The sequence below is a fragment of the Octopus sinensis genome, linkage group LG26 (assembly GCF_006345805.1).
Source record: "Octopus sinensis linkage group LG26, ASM634580v1, whole genome shotgun sequence".
Lineage (NCBI taxonomy): Eukaryota > Metazoa > Mollusca > Cephalopoda > Octopoda > Octopodidae > Octopus > Octopus sinensis.
The window spans coordinates 14,581,749-14,601,748 of NC_043022.1; the positions used below are offsets into that span (position 1 = coordinate 14,581,749).

At 41.4% G+C, this 20,000-nt stretch overlaps 1 protein-coding gene and 1 long non-coding RNA gene across 4 annotated transcripts in view; one reads left to right on the top strand and one right to left on the bottom strand.

Annotated features, from left to right (window-relative positions):
* Positions 1 to 20,000, top strand: part of LOC115224813 (SH2B adapter protein 1) — a 162,001-nt gene that overhangs the window by 101,671 nt on the left and 40,330 nt on the right. The gene's annotated exons all lie outside the window — the stretch shown is intronic.
* LOC118768028 lies at positions 16,701 to 17,233 on the bottom strand. The gene is made up of 2 exons (XR_005003951.1): positions 17,160 to 17,233; positions 16,701 to 16,897 (listed from the first exon to the last, which is right to left on the bottom strand). It is a non-coding gene; the product is annotated as an uncharacterized LOC118768028 (long non-coding RNA).

Here is a 20,000-nt window from a genome sequence, read left to right on the forward strand (position 1 = left end):
ACTGCAAGAAGTTTAAAAAAATACAAAAAAAAAGTATTCAAGTATGGTTCCGGGTTCAGTCCCACTGCGTGGCACCTTCGGCAAGTGTCTTCTACTATAGCCTCAGGCCGACCAAAGCCTTGTGAGTGGATTTGGTAGACGGAAACTGAAAGAAGCCTGTCATATATATATATGATGATGATGATGATATATATATATATGTGTGTGTGTGTGTGAGTTTGTATGTCTGTGTCTGTCCCCCTAGCATTGCTTGACAACCGATGCTGGTGTGTTTATGTCCCCGTCACTTAGCGGCTTGGCAAAGAGACCGATAGAATAAGTACTGGGCTTACAAAGAATAAGTCCTTGGGTCGAGTTGGTCGATTAAAGGCGGTGCTCCAGCATGGTCGCAGTCAAATGACTGAAACGAGTAAAAGAGTAAGTCCCTATGGATGCATTCAAGCCCCCCCACCCCCCGGCCACCATTCAGACCTTTTGATAGGGAACATACATTCCATTCAACCGCAGTCCCCATTTTCTGCCAAACACCAGTCTTCAGAAATTCTTCAAGATTAACCATTCTGTTAGCATATTCCTGTTGAAATCCACTGCTTTTGTTTCAATTAATTTTGGAAAAACTGAAGAATTTCAGAAGACAACTCCTTATTAAGCAGCAGATGTTTGGGACATAAGCAAACATGAAATTCTGATGTAAGGTTTTAATTTAGGTCACTTTTAATCCTTCTGTTACCATATTTTTGCTTCACTTAATTTTGAAAGTAATTTAGTCAAATACCTGTGTGGTTATTAAGTATTTAGAAAATTAATCAACATGTGATTTTAAAGTAAATCTTAATTTTGATCTTTAAACCAGGAACTTTGTAACACAGAATCATCTAGTCTCAGGTGGTTAGATATCACACACACACACACACACATATTTATTAATAGAAGTGTATAGTGGCTGTGTGGTAAGTAGCTTGTTTACCAACCACATGGTTCCGGGTTCAGTCCCACAGCGTGGAACCTTGGGCAAGTGTCTTCTGCTATAGCCTCGGGCCGACCAAAGCCTTGTGAGTGGATTTGGTAGACGGAAACTGAAAGAAGCCCATCGTATATATATATATATGTGTATGTGTGTGCGTGTATGTCTGTGTGTCCCTCTAGCATTGCTTAACAACCGATGCTGGTGTGTTTACGTCCCCATAACTCAGCGGTTCGGCAAAAGAGATCGATAGAATAAGTACTGGGGTTACAAAGAATAAGTCCCGGGGTCGAGTTGCTCGATTAAAGGCGGTGCTCCAGCATGGCCACAGTCAAATGACTGAAACAAGTAAAAGAGAGTATTATATATTCATTATGGTCAATCTATGTTTGTCCTTTCCCTCCATTGCTTGGCATCTGGTGTTGGTTTGTTTACGTCCCTGTGACATGGTGGTTTGACAAAGGAGACTGGAACAAGTATGAAGCCTAACCCTGCCAAAATAAGTGCTGGCATGGCTTCATTTGACTGAAAATTTTTCAAGAGTGGTGCCCCAGCATGGCCACAGCCTAATGATTGAAGCAAGTGAAATAAAAGAACAAAAGCAGTTAATAAACGGGTGGGGCTGGGATGGGATGGGGTTATAGTCAAGGAATTAGAACACGGTGGTGGGGGTTTGGTCCCAGGTCATGTAACCTGGATATAATGATGGAATTTGCAAGACGAAGGAGCATAAAAGGGACTGTATTGGGGGTGGGGGTGGTGGAATAAAGGAATGAGTGGGGGTAGGGGTATGAAGTAAGTGAAAATGACAAAAGGGGGGAAAAGAAAAGACCCCCCACCCCCGATGCTGATTCTATAATGAAAGGAGAATGGTAAAAAAAAATCTAATTATAACTTGAAAGAATATGGAATATGGTAATTATTGATCCAATCTAGAGAACCTGGAGGAATTGTGGGATGGACCGGAGTCTGTTGTGACTATATTGCGGGTTGGCTGTGTGATGGCTTGCCTCTGTAAACCAGAGGGAAGTGGGTTCAAATTGAACCTGATGACGGTAAAATTGATTTATTCTGATAGTATGTGTTGTTGTTGTTGGTGGTGGTGGTTGAAGTGGAGTGGTTGATTGGTTACCGTTTATTGCCAGCTTAGGTGGGGGTGGGCAGATTTGGCTGAGTCAGCAGAAACAAACCTTGAGAGTTCGGATGCTGCTGCCACTGTGAAAGAAATGCCAGGAATGGAACAGATCTCAAGACTATCATCACCACCGCAACCACCACCACCATCAATTACCATCACAACCATCATCGTTTTACATATCCCTTATCCATCATCATCACCACCACCATCATTGCTACTACCACAACCACCATCACCATTGCTACCGTCCTCACCGCCATCATCACATCACTACCATCATCGTTTCCTGTTCACCGTTGTCATAGTTATCTCAAATGCCACCACCATCACCATTTTCCATAGGATGCTGAAATGCCTCTGTGTGTGTGTGTGTGTTAATTTTACCATTTTCATCGTTAAAATAATTACCGACATTATTATTATTAAGGAGGTTATCATCATCATTATAATAATTATCTTCAACCCTGCTGTCATTATCACTATCTTTCGGTCAGTGCAAGTGGACAAGGAAGGTGTCTTCAGTCCCTCTTTGACCTTTCATTAGAAATTGGCTGTTATTACTAGTAAATCAGCCACAAATTTGGACCATATTTAATTGGCTTTTGGCGTTGTCTCCCATGTATGTGTGTTTATGTCCCTGTAACTTTGCAGTTCAGCAAATAGAGACCAATAGAATGACTTGGTGGTTCTTGACCCTTTATTTCACCTTGGGACCTTTTTGATTTCTATCTTACTTGTGTGGACCCTCATAGCTATTCGCTGTTTAATCTTTCACCATTTAAACTTGCCATATCCAGGGTTCAGATCTGGCCTTTCACACTCACCCATCAATGTCATACCAGGAGTGGCTGTGGTAAGTAGCTTGCTTCCCAACCACAATGTTCCGGGTTCAGTCCCACTGCGTGGCACCTTGGGCAAGTGTCTTCTGCTATAGTCTCGGGCTGACCAAAGCCTTGTGAGTCAATTTGCTGGAAGGGAACTGGAAAATGAGTGTGAGTGTGTGTATATCTATCTATCTATCTATCTATCTATATATATATATATATATATATATATATACACACACACACACACATATCCTCGTTTAATGTCCGTTTTCCATGCTAGCATAGGTTGGATGGTTTTGACTGAGGGCTGGCAACCAGAAGGCTGCACCAGGCTCCAGTCTTGATCTGGCAAAGTTTCTACAGCTGGATGCCCTTCCTAACGCCAACCACTCCGAGAGTGTAGTGGGTGCTTTTTACATGCCACCTGCACAGGGGCCAGTCAGGCGGTACTGGCAATGACCTCACTCGAATCTTTTTACACATGCTACCGGCACAGGTGCCAGTGAAGCGATGTTGGTAACAATCACGCTCGAATGGTGCCCTTTTACGTGCCATGTATATACATATATAATATATATATGTGTGTGTGTGTTTATAGGTATCTGTGTATGTGTGTGTCTTCATGTCTGTAGTTATCCCCCACCACTTGACAACCAGTGTTGGTTTGTCTACGTCCCTGTAACTTAATTTATATGAATTCAGTATGTGCAACCATTAATCCAGGTACATTGTTTTCTGTCCCCTTCCCCCCACACTCTCCATCTGTTTTCTCTCATTCTTTTCTGTAGAAGAGCGTAGACTCAAAACATCAAAAACTCTCCATTTTTTTCCTGAGCGTCAAAATAACACACCTTGCTTGTTGTTCCCTTTACCTGTCTCTGTCTTTTCATGACCCTATCAGTGCAGGTGCCTCTTAAAAAGCATCCAACCAGCACCGTAAAGTGGTTGGCATTTGGAAGGGCATTCAGATGTAAAAACCCTGCTGAAACTGACCTTGCTTGTGGTGGTGCCATGTAAAAAGCACTAAGTCCACTCTGCTGGGTGGTTGGGGTTGGGAAGAGCATCCAGCTGTAAAAACCTTGCCAAAACTGACCTCGTCTGTACTTGTGACAAGTAAAAAGCGCTAAGTCCACTCTGCTGGGTGGTTGATGTTAGGAAGGGCATCCAGCTGGAAAAAACCCTACCAAAACACGCACGCAAGTCCGGTGCAGTCTTCTGTCTGGCCGGCTCCTGTCAAACCGTTCAACCCATGCCAAAATGCTGTGCAATGGGACTGAACTTGAAACCATGCGATTGGGAAGCAAGCTTCTTACCACACAGCCACAATACACATGCATACTGAGACACGTGTATTATTGATTGGTTATTGATTAGTGGTTGTTGTTGTTGTTTGTTGACTGACTACAGGTCAGCATTGATCAGTCGGGTCGGTGAGTGATCAAAGGTGAATGATCTCTCCCTTAATCCAACGTCACCCCCCACCTCACGCCGCAACCCCTCCCTTTGTCCTCCCCAAGGCATTATTATGTCAGGGTGTGTCGGCTGTTTTGTCCAGCAGGTCGAGTGCACCTGCGCACACACACAAATGCAGTCAATTGAAAGACCACAATGCACACTCCCTGGGGACTGGTTATGCCACCACCACTGCTACCTCTACTACTACTACTACAACTACTACCACCACCACGCTACCAACTTCTACTATCACCACCACCACTACTTCTACTACTACTAAATTCACCGCCACCACCACCACTACGCAACCCAGTTTCAAATTTCTGTTGGTACAGGTTTAAATATTTTACAAACGTGGGAGTTCCCTTCTTCCCTCTTTTTTTTTCTTTTTCTGTGTTTGAAATTCTCAACTGTCCCCTTTTTCAAGTTTGTGTGCTTTTCTTTAATCCATATTTTATTTATATCACATTCTGTTCAACCCCCCCCCCCCTTTCCCCCACCCCCCCAACAGGAATCCTGCATTTTTCACCCCCTTTGATCACATTCCCCCCTTTCCCCCCCATCGACACCAACCAAACCAACCAACCATTTGTGGAATGTCTGTGACTTGCCTGGGTTTTCCTCTCTGTTCTGAGTCGTCTTTCTTGAGACGAGCTCGTCCGATCTGCTGGAAACAACAGCCAAATACCGCAACCCCAGCGTGCTCATCACGCGTCTCTTCCTGTTGTTAATCGTTTGTCGTTCGACTGCTTCGTGTGATTTTAGTCCGACAAATCAACCCCGAATACTTAGAATAAATACCAAACTTTAAAGATATTGGTTTCGTTCGCCGAACAGCTAAAGCACAGGGACGTAAACACACCAACACCGGTTGTCACATTAGACAGACATGTAGATATATACATACATGTGAATATTCTTTTATTCGTTTACTTGTTTGTCATTTGACTGCGGTCGGTCATGCTGAAGCAGTGCCTTTAGTCGAAGAAATCGACCCCGGGACTTATTCTTTGTAAACGTAGTACTTATTCTATTGGTATCTTTTGCCGAACCGCTAAGTTACGGAGACGTAAACACGCCAGCATCGGTTGTCAAGCGATGTTGGGGGGGACCAACACAGACACACAAACAAATACATATATACGATGGGCTTCTTTCAGTTTCCGTCTACCAAATCCACTCACAAGGCATTGGTCGGTCCGAGGCTATAGTAGAAGACACTTGCCCAAGGTGCCACGCAGTGGGACTGAACCCGGAACCATGTGGTTCGTAAGCAAGCTACTTACCACACAGCCACTCCTATGCCGTGTAGACTTCTTTTATCATTTCATTAAAGGGTCGACTTTGCCTTTCATCCTTTCGGGGTCGATAAATAAAGTACCAGCTTCCAACTGGGGTCGATGTAATCGACTTAATCTGTTTGTCTGTCCTTGTTTGTCCCCTCTATGTTTAGCCCCTTGTGGGCAGTAAAGAAATACATTTCATTAAATGTAAACCTCCATGATGGCGCGCTGGCAGAATCGTTTCTGCCGCTACATTCTGAGTTCAAGTTCCGCCGAGGTCGTTTTTGCCTTTGATCCTTTCGGGGTCGATGCAATCGACTTAGTCCCCACCCTCCCCGCAAATCTCAAGGCCTTGTTGCCTTCAACAGAAAGGATTAAATGTGAACCTCCACACTCCGTATTTGTCCCCCCCTCCATTCTTCGTCCTTGTGGCAAATAAATGAAATTATGGCGATCTTTCGTCTCTAGTAGACCTTTCCGTCGATTTCCGTAAAAAACATTTTTTTTTTTACATATGGGCTTGCGGGAACTTTTGAAGTAATGAGAGCGAAAGAGACTAAGAGAAAGCGATTGTATGACGAGGGAAGTTCTTTTGAAGTTACCCTGCATGGCAAGCATTGATGTACATGTGTGTGTGTGTGAACTTCAAAAGTTCCCGCAAGCCCATATGTAAAAAAAAAAATGTTTTTTACGGAAATCGACGGAACTTTTGAAGTTCACACACACACACACACACACACACACATGTACATCAATGCTTCCCCTGAACGGTAACTTCAAAAGAACTTCCCTCGTCATACAATCGCTTTCTCTTAGTCTCTTTCGATCTCATTACTTCAAAAGTTCCCGCAAGCCCATATGTAAAAAAAAAAATGTTTTTTACGGAAATCGACGGAAAGGTCTACTAGAGACGAAAGATTGCCGAAATTATTATCATTATTATTATATACAACGCGTGTGCAGGCTAGAATGGCCACACGTGTACAAGCAGCCCAGACACACCTCCTCTGCAATGTCAGTTGTGTGTGTGTGTGTGTGTGTTATAAATAGATGAGAGAGATATATAGTAGCAAGACGGAGCATTTTCTATTATGCCGCCCTTGTAAGTGTGATGTGTAGTGAATGAAACGAAATAATGTCGTGTTTTGTGCGTGGTGGTAGTAGTAGCTATGGTTGATAGTAGTATCATGGATGTGTGTGAATGAAAGTTGGTCGGATGTTAGTGCGTGTGTGTGGTGAATAAAACGTTGTGGTATGTGTTATGGTTTTTGGTGTACGAGGGAAGAGGGAGGGCGAGCGAGCGAGCGAGGAGTTGGGTGTTTTGTGTGGAATGTGGGGTTAAAAAGTAGTGTTTGTCTGCTGTGAGGCCTGGCTTGTTGGTTTCCACTGAACACACACACACACTCGTTCGTGCATGCACTCTGGCGGGCGCACACACCCGCCACCGTTAGAAGCGAGGTTGAAAAGCGAGTTTGTGAGGCATAGTTTGTATGCACCTCTCTTCCACGTGTGTGTAGTGTGTGCGTGTGCGCGATCATGTGTGTGTGTGTGTGTGTGTGTGTGTGTGAATGTGCGTATAGTCGTGTGTATGTATACATGTTTGCATATATATATACTCTTTCTCTTTTTACTCTTTTACTTGTTTCAGTCAGTTGACTGTGGCCATGCTGGAGCACCGCCTTTAGTCGAACAAATCGACCCCGGGACTTATTCTTTGTAAGCCCAGTACTTATTCTATCGGTCTCTTTTGCCGAACCGCTAAGTGACGGGGGACATAAACACATCAGCATCGGTTGTCAAGTGATGCTTGGGGGACAAACACAGACACACAAACATGCACACACACACACACGTATATAATATACATACATATATATATATATATATATATATATATTATATATATATATATATACATATATACATACATATATACGACGGGCTTCTTTCAGTTTCCGTCTACCAAATCCACTCAAAAGGGTTTGGTCGGCCGTAGGCTATAGTTGAAGACACTTGCCCAAGGTGCCACGCAGTGGGACTGAACTCGGAACCATGTGGTTGGTAAACAAGCTACTTACCACACAGCCACTCCTATATATATATATATATGTTCGTGTACGTGTGTCGACGTCTGTTATGTATGTATATATGCGTGTATATGTTAGGCATTTCTTTGTTGTGCGTATATTTCTATTTGTGTGTGTGTCTGCACCATTATAAATCACTGACAAAGTGACCGTACGTGTGTGTGTCTGTGTGTGTGGACTTTGGTCATCGTCTTTACGAAACGCATTCCATTTGTGACCATCTCGTCTTTCCCCCCACAAACTTAGTGTATTTAGAACTGCATCAGAGCTGGCAGAAACGTTAGCACGCCGGGCGAAATGCTTAGCGGTATTTCCGTTTCAAATTCCGCCGAGGTCGACTTTGCCTTTCATCCTTTCGGGGTCGATTAAATAAGTACCAGTTACGCACTGGGGTCGATATAATCGACTTAATCCGTTTGTCTGTCCTTTTTTGTTCCCTGTATGTTTAGCCCCTTGTGGGTAATAAAGAAATAGGTATTTCGTCCGTCTTTACGTTCTGAGTTCAAATTCCACTGAGGTCAACTTTACCGTTCATCCTTTCGGAGTCAGTAAGGTTAGTACCAGTCAAGCATTGGGGTGGGGATCGATGTAATCGTCTTAGCCCCCTCCCCTATTATTTCGGCCCTTGTGCCTTTAGTGGAAAGGATTACTTTTAAGACAATACGGTGTAGATTGCGGTTGATATTACTGCTATTTCTAGTAGGTTAATGTTGTAAGTAGGTGGAGGTTTGTATAGAAGGGTGGTTGGTGGGGGTACTAATGGTATGGATGTGTGGGTGTTGGGGGTGGGTGGACAGTGTGGGAGTTGAATAGAAAAGAAAGAATATAGGAGTGTACAGGGGAGAGGGGTGGGGGAAATGTGGATTATTTTATATATACACATAATGACGTATATACACGTCTACATATATATATATATATTTTATTTTTATTTTATTTTATCTAGTTTCAGCTCACGAGCTGTGGCCATATATATATATACACGTCTATATATATATATTTACATATATATATATGCTCATACACACGTGTATATACATACATATACACAAATGTTTACAGATACCCTATATGCAGATATATATATACATGCGCATACATATATACACTTCTATATAATAATCACACACACACATGCGTACATACTCTCACACGTGTGTATAGAATATACTGCCGGGTACAGTTCTTTCCTTTAATCGCCATATATAGCGTGGGTGTGCGCTTATGAAAGGCAGAGGCGAACGAGGTGTGTTTTCAAGTGCAGACTCCAATATTCATTCACATAAAAGAGAAGAATTTAAATTTTATCCAATTTTTGGAATTCTTTCCTGCGACTAAAACTCTATTCCGTGTGTAGCAGCCAAGATTGTTTTAAAAGCATGGATTGGCTGTTAATTACCGAGTTAAGTCTGTAACATGTCCTCAGATGAAAGGAATGATGCGATTGATTGCTTGATAAAGGGGGTTTGGAGAGACACGTGTGTTGGTGAGGGAGTCGGTAGTCGAAGTGGGAAAACGGTTGAGGAAAAAGGGAGTATCTATTTCTTTACTGCTCACAAGGGGCTAAACACAGAGGGGACAAACAAGGACAGACAAACAGATTAAGTTGATTGTATCGACCCCAGTGTGTAACTGGTACTCATTTAATCGACCCCCGAAAGGATGAAAGGCTAAGTCGACCTCGGCGGAATTCGAACTCAACGTAACGGCAGATGAAATACCTATTTCTTTATTACCCACAAGGGGCTAAACACAGAGGGGACAAACAAGGACAGACAAACAGATTAAGTTGATTGTATCGAACCCAGTGTGTAACTGGTACTCGTTTAATCGACCCCGACGGAATTCGAACTCAGAACGTAACGGCAGATGAAATACTGTTAAACATTTTGCCCGGCGTGCTAACGATCTTGCCAGCTCACCGCCCTAAGGGAGTATCGTTTCACAGATACGGAACAAGAAAGGGACTTTGTGTGTGTGTGTGTGTGTGAGAGTGAGAGGAAGATGGCTTGTTAGATTATGTTTAGGTAGCGTGTAGGTTACCACTTGTAGGCGAACGAGGTGTGTTTTCAAGTGCAGACTCCAATATTCATTCACATAAAAGAGAAGAATTTAAATTTTATCCAATTGTACACTCCTATATCCCCTCATCTCTACTTGACAGCTGGTGTTGGTGTGTTTATGTTCCAAAAACTTAGCTGTTCGGCCGATAGAACAAGCACCAGGTTTTAAAAAAAGAAAAAAATAGTGTTAAGGTTGATTCATTTGACTGTGGCCATACTGGAGAATTTAATTATCATCATTTAACATCTACTTTCCCTGTTAACAATAAGCCAGAGAGCTGTACCAAGTTCCAGTCTGATTTGGTATGGTTTCCGCGGCTGGTTGCCCTTCCTAATGCCAACTACTCAGAGGATATAATGGGTGCTTTTATGTGCCACCCGCATGGGTGCCATTTACATAACACCAGCATTTCACTTGGTTTGATGAATTTTCTCAAGCATGGCAAACCACCAAAGATTTTGGTCGCTTGTCCTCAACTCAGTGAGGCCCAATATTCAAAGATCATACTTCACCACCTCATCCCATGTTTTCCTGGGTCTATCTCTTCTCTAGGTTCCAGCCACTGTCTTTGTCCATACGCATCACCTGACACTAGTGGCACTGTTGTCTCTCTTGCATGCCCACATTTGATTCCTTTTATGCCCGACTTTTCTCTCTAGATCAATGCTTTTCAAACTTTTTGCTGGAGCGGAACCCCAAGGAAACATTCCACTGACTTGAGGAACCCCTGTGCAATAATTTAAAAGTCTTATGCACACATATCTGCACAGGAGAATTAAAAACTACTGCCGATTTTAGCAGTTTTGTAACTTCTTGTGGAACCCCTGGACTGTACTGGCGGAACCCTGGTTGAAAACCACTGCTCTAGATACTTAAAGTCTGTCACACATGCACGCTGACATTGCACATCTGGTGAAGCGTACCAGCTTCATTTCTTTCAAGCCTATGCATGTCCTCAGCAGTCACAGCTCCTGTTTCATTGCTGTATGGCTTATTGTGCAATAGTCATCATACAATCTGCCTTCCACTCTGAGGGAAAGCCCTTGTTGCAAAACAGAGGTAGGAGCTCTCTGAACTATGCCCAGCCTGTTCCTATTTTAGTAGCTACACTCTTGGAGCATCCAACTCTGCTACTGGGCTTGCTTACCTAGATTACAAAACTTATCTAACTACATCTCCAGACATTTAATGGAGTCTATTTTCTGCCCATTTTCAGTGTTTATTGTACCTGTGCACCTTCCACACACACCAAGACTATTTTCCTTGTTAACCTTCCTCTGATATTGCTGCACCTCTTATATGTCTATAGCTTGCACTAGGTACATCTTACAGAGTTACTACCTATGCCTTTTCTGCATATCGAGCAGGGCCATCTACCTGAAGGGATTTGTGTTTTCTCCATCTTCCTACTTACTAAGACTTTGGTTTTTGCTAAATCAACTCTAAGACCCTTTGATTCTAGATCTTACTTCCATGTCTGAAATTTCGTCTCTAGTTCCGGAAGGGATTCAGTTATAAGAACATGGTCACCAGCGTAGGGTTAAATTTCTTTGTTATTGCCTGGAGGACTATGATGAATAAGAGGGGGCTGAGGACTGATCCTTAGTGAACCCCTACTTGTACACTGAATCCATCGCTATACTCATTGCCAACCCTCACCTTACTGACCGCATCCTTGTGTCTTGTACAGCTTTAAATCATTCATCCATTCCTAGTTTCCACATTGAACACCAACCAGATAAGGGGAGTAGAGTGGGGGAACCCTTTCGAAGACTTTCGCTATATCAACAAAAGCCCAGAGTAAAAGGTAAAATGATATCTAACTTGACATAAAGAAAACACACATTAATCAGCAGAAAAAGTTACAAAATGGACTCTGAGTCTTACTTGTAAAAAGTGTCATGCAAAAAACTTTCAAGTTCAATGAGTCACTTTTGTAACTTTTTCTGCCAAGTAATGCCTTTTTATGTCTGTCTATCATCAGTACACCCCATGTGTAGATAAGCACACACGCAGACATTTCTGTGTCCATAGGTGAATGTGTGTGTGTGTAAATAGATGAAGACCCAGGTCAGTCTTGATTTAGCAAGGCTATAGTCAAAGACGTTCCAGTTATGACCATTCCGTCTTTTTTTGGCGAGGTGGGGGGATATTCCTAACAGATCAAGCGTGATAAAGATATATATATATATATATACACAAAATTTAAAGGACTGACCACTAAAAGTGGACGGTCAACATGCTAGATATAGACGTCAAAATCGCTATTTTCCACGAAGAATGTGTTCCCAAATAAAAACTCAGCCCACTCCATCCCCTATGAGAGACGAGCGAGAGAGAGAGAGAGAGAGAGGGCATACACAGTTCCTGTATAATTCTGAACAGTAAAAGACAATGTTTATATCTGGGACTCCGTTATTTGTTGGTGCAATTTGAGGGTGGTTTGAGTGTTATTGCTAGTAGGTCTATCGATGTACGTAGAGGCTCCTACAGAAGCAAAGTGGGGGAGAGAGAGAGAGAGAGAGGGGGGGGTCTCATTTGTTTGGAGGTAAGGAATGAGAGAGAGAGAGAGAGAGAGAGAGAAAGCGTGTTTGGCATCGAGAAAATGGTAAAAAGAGTAGAAGCAAGATGGCAGCGTGTTATAAAATCAGAATGAACGAGTGATGACAGTGTGTATACATGCATGCATGTGTGTGTCTGTGAATGTGTGTGTGTGTATGCTTGTATGTGTGTGTGTGTATATATATGAATGCTTGTGTGTGTGTGTGTGTGTATGAATGCTTCTGTGCATGAGTGTGTGTATGAATGCTTGTGCGTGTGTGTATATATATATGAATGTGTGTGTGTGTATATATGAATGCTTGTGTGTGTGTGTGTGTATGAATGTTTGTGTGTGTGTGTATATATATATGAATGTGTGTGTGTGTGTATGAATGCTTGTGTGTGTGTGTATATACGAATGCTTCTGTGCATGTGGGTGTGTATGTGAATGCTTGTGTGTGTGTATGAATGCCCCTGAACGTGCTTCGGATATGTTGTGTGTGTGTGTGTGTGTGTGCGCGCGCGCTTTTATGTGTGTGCGTATCTGTATATTTATCTCTGCCTCTGTGTGTGTGTGTGTGAATGGTAATTGAGAGAAGGGAAGAGAGAGCGAGTGGAATGATAGGAGAGAGAGAGGGAGGGAGGGAGAAAAGGTGGAGGCGGGGGGAGGGAGCGAGGATTGTTTACTGTTTGTTAAAACATTCCTCCGACCTTGCAACAAAATCAATTGTGTCAGTTGTTTATTCTCACCCACCACACACCACCACCACCCACACACACACGCACGCCATTGATCTGTGTGTGCGTGCGTGGGTGGGTGTGTGTGTTTGTGTGTACGGGTTCGTCTCTGTGTGTGTGTGTGTGTGTGTGTGTGTGTGTGTGTGTGTGAAGGTGCGTGTGTCTCTCTACCTGTCTTTGTGTGTTTGTACACGCGTTAGTGTTACGTGATACATACGTACGTATGTATGTGTATGCGTATATGTATCTATGTATGTATGTGTGTATGTATGTTTATATGTATGTATATGTGTGTATGTATGTATTGTGTGTATGTGTGTGTGTATTTATCTATGTATGTATGTATGTATGTGTGTGCGTGTGTATATATGTATGTGTGTGTGTATGTATGTATGTGTGTGTGTATGTATGTATATATGCCCCAGCATGGCCACAGCTCGTGAGCTGAAACCAGATAAAATAAGATAAATAAAAATAAAAAATATATATATATGAGGGAGAGGTACCTGCGTATTGGTTTATGTGTTTGTGTGTGTATATACGTGTGTGTGTGTGTATGTGTATGTATATATATATATATATATATATATATATATATGAGAGAGAGGTACGTACGTATTGGTCTGTGTGTGTGTGTACGTACACACATAACACATATGCAAATTACATATTTCTGCTTTTTTATCTCTATCAAATGTGCCGTTTCTTCTTTTTCTTACTTGTTTATGTAGTAAGTACCCGTCTGTGGATCACACCCTACCCACCCACTTATGAATGTACACCGTTCTCTCTCTCTCTCTCTATATATATATATGTGTGTGCGTGTGTGTATCTGTATACGTGTGTGTGTGTGTGTGTGTGATGCTCTTACCACTGTTATCTTCTTCCTCTGACGTTCCTCTGTCACGCTGTCTGCCGTTCTTTTTAACCCAAACCTGCTCTCCCTCCCCTCCCCCACCACCTTTCCATTTTTCTCTCTTCTTGTGTCGTCGTAGTCAAGGGAAAGATTGCTGTTGTCATCGTAAGCTCTCTCTCTGTCTCTCTATCTCCTCTTACTACCACCACTACCACTGCCCTTGCCATTATCTCAATTACTGCTACCGCACCTCGCTAACCATCACACCTTACTCTCCCACTTCTCTTTCCCTTTCCCCCGAATCTTTCTCTCTCTCTCCTGCCCTTACTCCGAGATAACTCCCTCCCTCCCTCTCTGCTCTCCTAGATCTCTCTTCCATATATTTCTCTCTCTTTACCTCCACCCTTACTCCAAGATATCTCCCTCCATCCTCTCCTAGATCTCTCTTCCGTCTCCCTTTCTCGAATCTCTCTCTCTCTCTACCTCCACCTTTACTCCGAGATATCCCCCTCCCACCATCCTCTCTGCTCTCCTAGATATCTCTTACATCTCCCTTTCCGAAATCTTTCTCTCTTTGTCTCTCCCCCTTTACTCTGAGATATCTCCCTCTCCGCTCTCCCAGATTTCTCTTCCATCTCCCTTTCCCAAATATTTCTCTCTCTCTCTCTCTGTCTCTCTTTACCTCCACCCTTACTCCGAGATATCTCCCTCCTTCCCTCCATGCCTCTTACTCTCCTACATCTCTCTTCCATCCTCCTGTTCCCAAATATTTCTCCTACCGCTGTCTCTCTTACTCTCCCCTAACTCTTACTCTCTTTCTCTCTCACTCTCCCCTAACTCTTACTCTCCCTGTCACTTCTCTGATAAATACCAAGTACCCCCTACCCCCTCCAGCTCTTACGAGCCAAGGAAGAAGTTTACAGATCACTCAATTTGCTAGAAAAAGCAGTCAAAACCGACAGTTTACTCATTTCTTTAAACTAGGAAGGGCCCAGGTTAATATTGCCCTAGATATACCACGCCTGAAAATAAGGCCTTCGTTTGTAGGTGCCTTTAGTTAGAGCAGATCTTGAGAGCTGAACGACACCATCGTGTCACTGCCAACGTCCTTGGTCATGTTCTCTGTTCTCAAAGACTGTCGCACCTCCAAACTATCGTTTCTTTTAACACCAGGGCTGCCATCATCGTCTTTTATCCTGTTTCATTCATTAGACTGGCCATGCTGGGGCACCACCTTGAAGTTTTGATTGAACAAATTAATGTCCAGCACAATATGAGTGGCTGTGTGGTAAGTAGCTTGCTTACCAACCACATGGTTCCAGGTTCAGTCCCACTGCGTAGCACCTTGGGCAAGTGTCTTCTACTATAGCCTCGGGCCGACCAAAGCCTTGTGAGTGGATTTGGTAGATGGAAACTGAAAGAAGCCTGTTGTATATAATAATAATAATGCCCAATAATGATAATGTTTTGTTATAGGCCCATGGCATGAAATATTTCTTTCCAGGGTCAGGTAAAATACTTCACTTTGTAAAGACTAATTTGTTACAACTCTCGAAGGTTGCCCTCTCAGATTCACAGATATTGCAGTGTTATTTTATTTTTGTTTCTATTTCTACCAGTTCTAGCTATCATGTAGAGGTATTACACATTGGGTAAAAGACAATACAGGTAGATCAGCTAATTATGATTTCATTCAACATTGAACCTTTAGGAGCAGGTGACAAATGACTGAGATATCTCACAGTTGAGTTATTTCTTATGACAAATTTCATTTTCTGATCAATCATAACCAAATTCTTTGTCACTGAGCCACAGATTTCGAAAATCAAATCTGTTTTTCTTCAGGATACATCATTTCAGCGACAAATTTACAAACATACACTCCCGTTTATACAGAGATCTTTCTGACCGCCCGGTTGAGTAGGAAGGCAGCACAGTGACCAAGGAAGCTGTGGGCACAAGCCTGGGTGAAGCTGACCACAGGAGCAGATCTTGGTGGTGGTAGAAGCAAATAATATGATATATAAATCAATTTAAAAAGCCTTTTTTTTTTTTGCCTGCTTGTAATTGCACATGCTGTATTACACATCCTGAGCAAGGTTCAATCCCTGCCAGGAGCACTATCTTACTTATTAATCAATGTCCTTACCTACAAGGGCATCCAAACAGGTTCGCCCAATTTGCGATTAATTACTGAACTACAGCTATGATGGGATAGAGATTTCTTTTTGATCTTTAGTTCTGATAGATTTAAATATTCCTAAATTTACTACATTATTGGTGAGTGTCTTGGTAGTCTTGTGGGTAGAGACATTATTAGACATTGAATATCCTGGGCAGGGTTCAATCCCACCCAGGGCCTGCATTAAGGGGGTCTTACTAAAATTTTTCACTTTTTTTTTTATCTCTAGAGAAAAAAATGAAAATGTTTAATAAGACCCCCTGTAATTCCTGGCAGAGATTCGAAACCTCCACTTGTGTCTGGTTACTACTTCTAAACACCCTTACCTACTGAGCCACCAAAGCAGCAACAATTTATATGAGAAAATTAAGATACTTAAATTTACTTTAAAAATTTATTTATTATAAGCATATGAGGGAGATCTGGTTACTATGTGAAGGCTGCCTTGTAGCCCCTTCTTTGCACACATACACACACACACAGTATTTTGGTTACATAAATATAAGTATTTAATAATGTTGTGGCAGAGATTTGAAACCTCCTCTTCTAGATATCCTGATCTGTGAAAATGAAGAGATTTGAATTAAATTTATTTCAGTTATTGGGCTTACTACAAAGAGTTGAATGAGTTTTGGTTGCTATGACAACGCTGTTTTATGACCTCCACTTCTTCACACACAATCTTTTTGTTGATGGAAATTTGGTTGCTTAAATAAAAATATTTAATAAGACATCTTGTAAGTTCTGGCAGAGATTTGAAACCTCCACTTGTATGTTATATTACCACTTTGCAACACCCATACCTACTGAGAAAATCATCAATAATTTTAAAGATAAAATTAAGATATTTAAATTTATTTCAATTAATGGAATTACCTTAAAGATTTGATGGTGATTTGATTACTCTGGGAAGGCTGCCTTGTGGCCAATTCTTCACACACAATCTTTTTGTTAAGGGAAATTTGGTTGCTGAAATGGAAATATTTAATGAGACATCTTGTAACTTCTGGTAGAGATTTGAAACTTCCACTAGAGTGTTTTGTTATTATTTCTCAACACCCTTACCTATTGGGGCCATCAAAGAAGTATCTTAATTTTCTCTTAAAAATTGTTATTTGAATTTATTTCAATTATTGGGCTTACTACAAAGAGTTGAATGACTTTTGGTTGCTATGACAAGGCTGTCTTATGACCCCCAATTCTTCACACACAATCTTTTTGTTAAGGGAAATTTGGTTGCTTAAATGAAAATATTTAATGAGGCCCTATGTAATTCCTGGCAGAGACCTGAAACTCTACAGGTGTGTTCAGTTACTACTTGTAAGCACACTTACCTCCTGGGCAATCAAAGAAATAACAACTTTAAAGAGAGAATTACGATAATTAAATTTATTTCAATTATTGGGTTTACTATTAAGATTTGTGCCCCCCCCCACGCCTACTACTACTACAATAACCATGTCAGACCTCATTCTGTTAATCATCAATACACTCCAACCTCTGGTCTACACATGTCCACTCACTGCATTTTCTACTGCTACTCTAGTGGCCTCTGCTCCACAGAGCTTAGTGGGATGAGCTCCAGCTGCCTCTTCTCAGGTACACACTTCTGCTTACACGTGTCTCACCCCCACCTAACATTGTGTCCATTCACCCTTGCTCTAATCTCTACTCCCTCCCCCCATAATTCATTCCCTCTGGAATGTTTTCCTTGCATATGTTTTTTCTTTAACCCTTTCTTTACTGTATTTATTTTGAGATGCTCTGTGTTTCTTTCAATTACTTTAAATATAACAAAGAATTTATTAAAACAACTTAGTCACAGTTTATGTTCCTAACACTAGCTTAATGATAACTAAGATTTGGTGGAAGATTTTAATTCAGAACTTATGGAAACAAGACATTTGTACTACATAGCCAGAGGCAGTTTCATCTAGGTTGGTATCGAAAGGGTTAAGAATTGTTTCTCTATTATATATTTTAACCTTTTTGTTACCATATTTCTGTTGAGATGCTCTGTGTTTCTTTCAATTAATTTTAAATATAACAAAGGATTTAGTAGAATAACTTCGTTATCATTAAGCTAGTGTTAGGAACATAAATTGTGACTAAGGTTTGGTGGAAGATTTTAATGAAAAACTTATGAAAACAAGACATTTGTACTACAGAGCCAGAGCTGGTTTTGGCCGGGTTGGTAACGAAAGGGTTAATCATATGACTGGTGCCTCCTTAACGAGATCGTTAACCATTTAGTGTCCAGATTACTCTGTCAAATGTAACGTTTATTTATTCACGTTGTTTTGAAGCGATCCTGCGTTATTGTTTCAGGCTTTGAAACTTCAATGAACGTAACTATTTATTTTCAGAGAGACATTGTAGGGTAGGTGTGAGAGACTGGATCTAGCCAGTTGGAGCATAAAACATAAACCAAGTAGAATATTTGGTCTAAGTGTGTCCAAGAGGCTGCTCGTCTCAATGGATGGTGGTCTTGGAGCATCAAAGCAATTATTTTTTTCAGCAGGATCAATGCTATGAGCAAATACTTGGCCATTGGTTAAAATTTCGGGTTTCATCAATAATATAACTTGCTAAACCATCCAGGAGGCATTGAGGGAGCCCAATAGATATAGCAGCTAAATATCTTTCAGATAACACCTTACTTGTAGAAGAAAAATAAACAGGCGCAGGAGTGGCTGTGTGGTAAGTAGCTTGCTTATGAACCACATGGTTCTGGGTTCAGTCCCACTGCGTGGCACCTTGGGCAAGTGTCTTCTACTATAGCCTTGGGCCGACCAAAGCCTTGTGAGTGGATTTGGTAGACGGAAACTGAAAGAAGCCTGTCGTATATATGTATGTGGTCAACTTTGTCTTTCATCCTGTCAGGGTCAATAAAATAGGCACCCAGTAGAAATGGGCACCCCAGTTGAAATAGGTGCCAAGTAAAAATGGGTACCCAGTAGAAAGAATAATTTTGTGCTTGTCTTTGATAGCCAGTCCTTTAAGTTTGGTCAACTTTTGAATTTGTCTCCCCGTTTTCCTTCTTTGTAGTCCCTTAACCCTTTCGATACCAACCTAGCCGAAACCGGTTTTGGCTCTGTAGTACAAATGTCTTGTTTACAAAAGTTTTGAATTAAAATCTTCCACCAAACCTTAGTCACAATTTATGTTCCTAACACTAGCTTAATGATAACTAAGTTATTTTACTAAATTCTTTGTTATATTTAAAATTAATTGGAAGAAACACAGAGCATCTCAACAGAAATAGAGTAACAAAAGGATTAAAATATATAATAGAGAAACAATTCTTAACCCTTTCGATACTAACCCATCTGAAACTGCCTCTGACTGAGTACAAATGTTTCGTTTTCAAAAGTTTTGAATTAAAATCTTCCACCAAACCTTAGTCACAATTTATGTTCCTAACACTAGCTTAACGATAACTAAGTTATTTTACTAAATTCTTTGTTAGATTTTAAAGTAATTGAAAGAAACACAGAACATCTCAACAGAAATAGGGTAACAAAAGGGTTGAACTACCATTGCCTTAAGCCTTGTCTGGGACAAAATATCTCAATATTTCTTTGAGTGGATAGGGGTCTAAATTGTGTCACATTGTGCCATGTATCATACTGCATCCTTAATTTTAATCAAAATTGTTTTTTGTGGTGGGTGGGTGGGGGTGGGGCAAAAGCAAATAACACCCAGTTTGAGGGTAGCATATTGTGTTACCTACATAGAGCTGGGTGGTGTCGACCAAGTAACCGAGTACAAACTGGGTGGCGAGTACCTTATGAACCTGGTCATTTACTACACACACACATATATATATATACATACTGAACATATATATACACATAAAGACTAA